The sequence below is a fragment of the Megalops cyprinoides genome, chromosome 19 (assembly GCF_013368585.1).
Source record: "Megalops cyprinoides isolate fMegCyp1 chromosome 19, fMegCyp1.pri, whole genome shotgun sequence".
NCBI lineage: Eukaryota > Metazoa > Chordata > Actinopteri > Elopiformes > Megalopidae > Megalops > Megalops cyprinoides.
Genome location: NC_050601.1, coordinates 18,524,678 through 18,533,940, shown reverse-complemented (window position 1 = coordinate 18,533,940; position 9,263 = coordinate 18,524,678). Strand labels below are relative to the sequence as shown.

General features: G+C 40.6%; 1 pseudogene; it reads left to right on the top strand.

The window, feature by feature from the left end:
* The first annotated feature begins 5,858 nt into the window (after positions 1-5,858).
* On the top strand, positions 5,859-8,686 carry LOC118794660 (annotated as a pseudogene).
* Positions 8,687-9,263: the final 577 nt, after the last annotated feature.

Sequence of the window (9,263 nt, the reverse complement as noted above, 5' to 3'; positions counted from 1 at the left end):
CTCACCACCTGCCCCCCCCCCCTCACTGGTACAGCACCACTGTCAGGGCCAGAGTCTTGGCACGGTTCTGATGGGGTGGACCGTTGCGACCGGGCCAAGGCTGACCAGACTGGAAGGCTCTCCAGGAGCATGGGAAAGGATCAATCTTTTTTAATGTTAGGCGATGAACCTCTGCAACTCTGATCAAATTTAACCTCACAAAGAACGCTGAGCTGAAACACTGCCGGACACTGCAGAACACGTGTCCCGTGAGAAAAGGTGTGCTTTTAGTTGGTGTGTGAAGATGCTGGATTTTTCCTCAACCTGTCCTACTGGAGCAGGCTGGAACGATACTGGACCCAAACTCAGCTCCTCTATGCTCGCATGTCATGTGTGATCAGACAGATACAGACTGTGAAGAGAGACAATCGCTGTTTTTTTTTTTTTTTGTCTTTGAGAACTCTGGCATGGCAAGTCGATTGACTTGTTAATGAAATAACATTCAGTGACCAGGTTTTCTTCTGGTGCATTGACCAGCATTGATCATTTTGCTGGTTGTTTGTAGAGCTGTAGTTGCAGGTTTTCATTGTCTAAGCCAACATCCTGGAAAAGGTTTGTCTTTCTGTCTCTCTCAAACATATCCAGTTGCTTAAGAAATGTTTTTGTGAAAATAATCTGTTTTTGTCTGCTTTCCTGAAAGGTATTTTTTGTTTTAAATTGAACTTTTATTTTACTTAATAAAATCAATTTATGCCATTTTATGTGTTTGTATTCCTTTCTTTTTGGTTATTCGGAACATTCCTTCATGTCCCTGATGATCATCCTTTGTGTTCATATTGTTGGAAAGAGACACCTCCTGGGTTAGTAGCTTGATTGGAACATCTTAAAGGGCCCACAGTCAGCTATTAATCTAATAACTTTTTCAGCTGGTCAGTTGTATAACTAGCTGAAACTACTATAATGAGAGGAACCAAGGTAAGGGCAGATTAACCCCTGTTTAAATGGGTATGCCTGTACAACTCTCTTTAGAGAGACAGATTCTCTTTAGATGATGCTTTTAAAATGTAAATATGTTCAGAATGGCATGCTTGAATGCTGTTTCTACAGGGAGTCAATCATGGTTACCCAGAGCATGTGCTTTTTACACCCCAGCCACACTGCCATTCTTGGCTGGGCAGTGACTGGGGGGAGGGATGAAAGACATATTAGCCTTACACTGTTGTAAATGAAATATAAGACTTGTTCTGACCCTATGAAATTATGGAAGTGCATCCAGTTTTCATTCAAAGTTCATTTCCATCAATGTTTCCTGCTCTTTGTGCCTTTTCCCCATGTTTCCATCGGTGTGGACAGCAAAACCTGTGTAAATACTGGTTACACACAAGGGGGAAATGTAAAATGTCTGAAACCTAATAAAGTAGAAGTGAGTAGAAATCTTTTTAAATCCCTCTGAGTTGTGTATTAAAAAAGTGATTCATTCTGAGTGATCTGTAAGAATGCTTACTTCTGTACTGTATTTAGACTCAGTACGCGGGTAACAAGTCAACAAAGCACCAGTTCCTAAATTTGTCTTCATGCTGTCTTCAGTGTGATTATACTGCATCGCCATGTAATCCCTCCAGGGCTTTTGAGAATAAGAGGTAAAGGAGCTGGAAAAAAGTGGCTACTTTAGAACACCCTTAAAAAGTGTCATCAGTTGGCTCAGATGGTAAAAGTGCTTATTTGAAGCCCAGACTGAGCTTATGGCCTGGGTTTGATCTGGGCTGTGTCATCAGCCAACGATGATCGTGAGCTCAGCCCACAGTGGTGGAAGAAATTGCCTTACTGGCCAGGTCAGACAGAGGCTTGTCTGTCTCATCATTTATCACCAACTGCCTGCAGTCTGCCTGTATACAGCTGTGTGTAATGTGTTTTGGAGGAGAACACAGGTTTGTCTGCATGCTCCTGCATTGTTAACAGGGGTTGTGGCTGTGAGTGGCAATTCTGTGATATAATTGAGCTTTCCATATTGGGAGAATAATAAAAAAAACCATTGGGTATTCCTAATAAAAAAGGCACCATCAGTGGACACCACCTTTACCAGAGATTGACTGACTACAGTGTGACATGGACACTGTTGCAACACATCACACATAGCCCACCAAATATGCAGTATATGTCTGGTCAGCCATGTGTGCACTGTTTACCTCATTTAATACATATATGGCAATGTGATTGGTATGAGAAAACTCAAAAAAGAAAACATTTGAACTTTTGTTGCCGTGGTCATGTAGTTTCCTGGGTTATAAGTTATGAAAGAACATTCATTAGACCTTGGCTTGTGATCCAGCAGTGTCAAAAACCGTTACTATAATTTTTCCTCATAGTCCCTGGTTTATGGCATTGTATGATATGTTTTAGCTGGACACGTATTATGGTTGTTTAGCTGAATTTCAAAAAGTGGAAAAAGTTATATGGTCTTTGTCCTCTTCTTCCTGTTACACCACTATACAGTACAGTATTTACAACACTTCACCATGCTCCTATGCTCCTTTTCATTGGGATTAAAGCAGTAAAGTAGATTTCTCTGAAATATTTCATAGCCAAATGTATGCCCTAAGGAGGTAAAACCCCCACTAATTATTGCAGATGATTTTTAATAGTTGGTTAAAGGCATTACTTTGACCCTTTGCCATAAATATACCGATTTTATCGTCTTATTTTGTAAAGCAGCAGAATCTTTGAGAATTTAACCCTTTGGTTGGATGTATGATCATTTAAGTGCTGAGAAGCCATCTCACATAGCTGTCAAACAAGCCTGTTACCAATTGTATTGTTCACTGATGCTTTACATGGGTTTACATCTTTGTGTCCTGGTGTGTAAGGCATTGCTGTTCAGTTCTGCAACAAATTTACAAAGCTGTCTTTACATTCTCATGTGAGAAGCCCAAGAGAAGTATTCCTATTATTGTGACTCATAAATCTATGCCTTGAACAGAATCTCATAAAAGCCTTCATATACCACATGTATAATTTCATTTCATTTATCTAAGCTGGTGCAATTCATCTGATGTAACTGATGTCATGTCTGCTTCTCTTGAGTGGTGTTGTGTGATCAAAAATGTTATACTTGGCTTTCAGATGGAATCCAATACCTTGTGAGTCATAAACCACACTAAGCATAACGAGTTTAAAATATTTCCAGATGGCTCTTTTTAAATTAAGTGCAGATTTGTTGTGAAATATATTTTTGTAAGTAGTTGCCATGCTGCTCCATTTTTGCCTTGAAAAAGCTGTAGAGAACAGTTATTCCATTTGAAGCTGTGTCAAACCTGATCATCCATCCTTTAGCTCCCACTCCACCTCTGAGACCATAAACTTGCACCTTCGCTTTCAGCAATCTGATTAATGACCAACAGGTGTCAGTGCTTTCTCATTATAAACAAAAGGTAAAATTCTGTCTGTCCTGTCCTCATATTTCTAACAGTGGGTGGTGGGAGGCTGCTATGATGGGTCTGATTGAATCGGAGCATGTGGGTGTAGTGTGCTGCACATGTTCATGAAGACGTAACTAAAGTTTGTGTGAACTCACCAGGTGGTACAATCCTATTAGCCTGACGCAACCCTGAACACCCTATCCAATTGCTTTGAGCAGCTAGTTAATGCTCATTACTCTGAAGCAGTCCTTGCCTTATTTGACTTTTTAGAGCACAATGATCACTTCATAATCAAACTTCACTTAAATGCTCCTCTTATCCTCGGTACCACAGCCAGGTCAAACCATGCTATCTGACTACATCTGAGCACTCTCACCTTACTCTCACAAGACATAAACAGCTGTACGACTAATCCAGCCTTGCCAGCTACCAAGCTAATTTATCTAACAAACAGGGACACACTAGTTTCATTGCCTGTAGCTAGCTACAGATCAACCTAAACACAATACACCCTCATCCAAGCCTTTGGGATCTTCTTTTACACTGTTCTGGACCCCATTCAAGAACTTTCATAACCAACACTTAATTCTCCAAAACCAGTCCAGGGAGGTATATCACCTCTGCACCTACGGCAGAAACATTCCCCAATCCCCATCTCTACGGTGTCCCTTACCACTGTAGCTGGCCATCTTGGTAACCGTAATGTACTGCCCTGCCTATAACCTTGTATTGTTCCCTCTGTTGAGTTATTCATGTCTGTTTGCTAACTCTGTTGCATCTGCTCTCATGTCTGCACCATTGGGGTCTGATCTGAGATGCACACAAATGAACTTACATAATGAATAACCTGCACACTCACTTATACTACATTATTACATAATATTATTGGCATTTAGCAGACACTCTTATTGAGAGCAACTTATATGTTAATTTCTGTTAATGTTACCTATTTATGCAGCTGGATATTTATTGGGGCAATGCTGGGTTACTTACCCATGAGTTTGTGTAATAACCCTCACCTTAAAGGGCCACAGCACTCCTGCCCCCCCCCCCCCCCCCCCCCCCCCTTTGATTCACTCTGTAAAATGGCCACAATGAAATGCTCTGCAACAATGTGATTATATATGGTGTGTTTGGTATGTTAAAGACTAACTTGCACATGCTCTAAGGCTGCAGACAAATTCTCCTTTAAAATGAAGGCTAGTTGTGTTCTGCTGGATTAATTTATATATAGTAGCATACTTTAACGAATCTATGAACAATGACAATGACAATGAACTGATCAGTATCAACAACAGGTATCAACACTATGGAGAGTCTGGAAATGATCAAATGCTAGGAACCCAAGAAATGATGTGACCTTCCTGAAATGCAGACCAGGTACTCGTGTTGATACGTGTTGATAAATTGGAAGATTGGAACCTTTATTAGTGGATGTACCGACACTACTTGGAGCATAATTCGCAACTATTGTAATCAAGTCTGGTGCATTTTCCAGGTGGAAGGACCGGGCGTCTATGCTTAAAATGTTTAACCTTTAATAACATTCCTGTACTGACAGTTGCAGATAATATATGGATTCTACCTGATGATCATGTGAGGAGGCAACTGAGCTGGGAGCTGAAGTTAGGGGATGATCTGATGTATTTTTTTTTAAATAACATATTTGCAAAATGACCATTTTGCAGTTGGATAATTTTATTTAGGACTTAGCCACTGCCATGGAGTCTTACCTTCTAGAAAGAAACTTCAGTGATGAGACAAGAGTCAGAGTGCCACATGACACAATTCCGTATTTATTCTGAAAGCTCCCAGGAGAAAATTCATCCAACAACTCACAGAGAGAAGTCAGAGCAATAAGGCGTGCAACTCTCAAAATGGACTCATACGTCTTTTCTACGCAGTATTCAGGAAGAAAATTTATAATTGTGTTTTGAAACATTCTGTGGTTAGCTGTTAATTAAAAATGGAAAACTCCCTAAAAACATTCTTTTAAAATTTAAACAGGTGAAACTATATCTATTGCTGACCAGGAATTGCCTGTGTTCTCCTTAGACCCACACAGGCCAGAAATCAGTGAAGGCTGTGGAGCAAATAATCTGCTCTTCTTAGGAAAGATACAACATCCTTCATTTCAGCAGCGCACACAGAGCACTTTGTGAAGAATAACATATTTGTGTAACTTTTATACATGCAGGTAGAAAGAAAGAGTACAAAATGATCAGGCAGAAGACACTCAGCTCTCACACCAGCTAAAAGCTCACTGACAAGAAATTAATTTGCAATTCAATTCTTACTTGATAGTGTGTGGAATACGTTAATGGCCAAAAAAGCTTCTGTAAAAATTTGCAGAGTAGGCGGGTTTGCCTAATGATCTTAGTAGACATTTCGCTAGACAATAGCCTATTGCTTATTCAGTGCTCACCCTGTACATCCAAATCTTCCATAAACACCACCAAAACAATGAATAAACTTCTAATATATTTCTTTTTAGTTCCCTGTACTATCTCTGTGATAGTCAATGTTGTCTTCATATGCTTGAAATCGAAGAAGATGCCAAAATGCTCGTCTCAGTTGCATGACGCTCTCAAAGGAAAACACGACAACAGCAGCCTGGTGTTCGCTGACCTGACAGCTGGGGAAATCCGACAGGTCCGCGACTATATGTGGAATCAGCCTGATCTGAAGATTTCCCGCAGCGCGCTGGCGACGCCGTCAGAAAACTTCATCTTTTTAATCGAACTGCTGCTGCCTAAGAAGGCAGATGTACTGCGCTTCTTGGATGAGGGAGGACAGCAACCCATGCGTAAAGCCGTAGTGGTGGTTTTCTACGGCTCCCTGGCGCATATTAAGGAGTATGCGGTGGGACCTCTTCCGAATCCGACCCACCACGAGGACATCACTCTAAAAAAGTACAAAAAGGAACCACCATTCACGGACCGGCCTGTGACAACTGGGGAATATGCTCTACTTTTCAAATTCCTTTACGAGGAGGTATATCTGAAACTAAGAAAAGTTCTTGAAGAGAGCTTTGGTGTCACTGACAACAAGAGGCTTATGCCATTTGAGGGTATGCCCAGAGGTGTCCAGTCGGGAGACAGACAGACGTGGATTTCTTTCTTTCGTGATTTCAGTGGCACGTATATTCATCCCGTGGGATTTGAGGTTTTGATCAATCACAGAAGTACAAATTCATCTGCATGGACTGTAGAAAAGCTGTTATACAACGGGCAATACTTTCAGAGTGTTGAGGAACTTAAAGCAAAATACGAGGCTGGCAATGTTAATAAAATTGTTTATAAAAGCATCCCAAATTATGCATCATTGGAGCCTCGGGTAAAACCAGCTGGTTTAGGCCCTCAGCAGCATTATATTCAAGGTCAGCGCTTCAGCGTTAAGAACAACCAGGTATTGTATTTAGACTGGAGCTTTGCGTTTGGCCTCAGCTCCCTAACGGGCATGCGGGTTTTCGACATTCGCTTTAAAGGGGAGAGAATCGCTTACGAGTTAAGTGTCCAAGAGGCCATGTCAGTCTATGGTTCGGTCACTCCAGGGATGCTTACCAGGTTTCTAGACTCGAGCATCGGGATAGGGCGATTTGCTCATGAGCTGGTTCGTGGCATCGACTGTCCTTATGCTGCTGTTTATGTGGACACTTTCCGTTACATTGACGTAAACGCACCACGGAGTTTCAAGAACTCAATTTGAATTTTCGAGCATGACACGGGCCATCCACTCAGAAGGCACTTTGCTGACTTTTTACATAGTGGCTATGGAGGAATGCCAAACAGTGCCTTGGTCATCAGAACCATTACAGCCATCAGTAACTATGATTACCTGTGGGACTTCATCTTCTACCAGAGCGGGTCAGTAGAGGCAAAAGTGCACGCTACAGGATACATATCTTCATCTTTCAAAATTGACGGCAGTCTGAAATACGGTCACCAGGTGGCAGAAAACACCATCGGCAACATTCACACTCACTTCATCAACTTCAAAGTTGACTTGGATGTGTTAGGTAAGTGTGTTATAGGCGTACCGATTACTTATATTAATCATCAGACTTGACATCGCATCTTTTTGGAATACAGAAATATACCGTGACCTCCATACTTAATTAATACTGCTTACCAACTAGCAAACAAACAACAACAACAAAGGCTTTAAATGATACACAGAAGGCACATACCAGATTAAGAAAAAACATATTGAAAAAAGAAAAACAGTTATCCATTACATTTTTATGGCATATTTGGCCCTGTTTAGACGGGGGTATAAATACATCTGGAGTCCATTGTATCTGACAATACAACTGTGTAATAATGTTACACACATTATATTATTGTTTTTGAATAGATTTGTAACATCTTCCTATAATCTTCCAACATTGAAGTGAAAATCGAAATCTTATTTCATTAAATGATCAGTAAGGAGCATATGTTTAACCAAAGCATGACTTTACGGGTGGAATGGACAGGACAGTGAAGAAGTCTGAAAACTGGTGTAAACTTAGTGATGTTTTGCTTTAGGATTTTGGATAGGTGTGGTAATGTGAGGTCTAGAAACGTTACTGTCCAGAATTTTCTGCTAGAAAGATGTCTACTTATGCATTTAAATATCTCAGTCACATACTAAATCACTTAATATACATAAATGTTTTTCATCTGAAATGATAACAACTACTTACATTAGTGCTTTTGGGGTTTTTTTTTCCAATCTTTATCTTAATGTATAGCCGACATTCATGAAGCTGTGTGTCTTTCATAGAATGTGATATCTGTTGCTAACAAGATTGAATATTCAAACCTTCAACCACTTACATCTATTTTTTTGCAAGGAAGGTATAATTGGTAAGTTATCCAAAGGCATAGCTAGCATGCTGGGTAGTGAAGATAAATAAACAGATAAATAGCTATATATATGGATAAATGGCCACAACGGCATGGTAGCGATGCTAGTTACAATAGCTTGATATCTTGTTACAGTAGCTGGCAAGCTTGTCTAGTGAAGTATTTTGTTGTTACGGGTGTTGGGAGAATGCTCCACACCAAGATACCTATACAGCACAGAAACCTGGGAAATAGCCACAATTTGGAATCCAGCACAGCATTTATTTTGAGCTCTGTCTGAACCATGTGTCCTTGGTTCAAAACCAGCAATGTCATTTGCCAAACAAAAACCAAATCCAACAGGAGCAAAACAAATGGCCCTTGTTCTACCAGGGGTAGGATGGACAGGTTAATAAGGATTTCCTCACCTCCCCAGCTCCCCTCTGCAAGTGGCTTGGATGAGGTCAGTGGAGAGGCACCTATCCTGCAGTGAGCACCTACCTCATTGTGGCACACTGTGTGACTTGTAGTGTGAAAAATAGCCATTATCTGTGCGCAAGTGTATCGGAGGGTTACATTTGTCTCACCTTAGCACTCCTGTGTGTGAGCATAGCTTGTCAGGGTGAGACAAACATTATGTACAACTAGTGATTCCTAATTAGATTTGCATAAAGGGGAATAGTGTAAAAAAAGAAATAACTATAATGACCCCAAGGTGTGACTAATGACAAACATTTATTTCTGTGCCATGTTATTTAATATTAACATGCAGAATTTTCACATAATCTCATTTAGCCACACAATAAATACCCAAATTTGTGTGCCTTTTTCACACTGTCCTTCATCTGCCACACTACATCATCATCATCCAGGCCACCAATAAACACTTCCCACCAAGGTGTTCTCCCTATATTTTTCCACTTACAACATCTTCTCATTGTAGCCAATTGTATGTCACGTGCTGCCCGTGGCAAGAAACATATGGCATCCATCTTGGTTTGGCATGGAAAGGACAGGCGAAGTAGCGATATGTTTCATG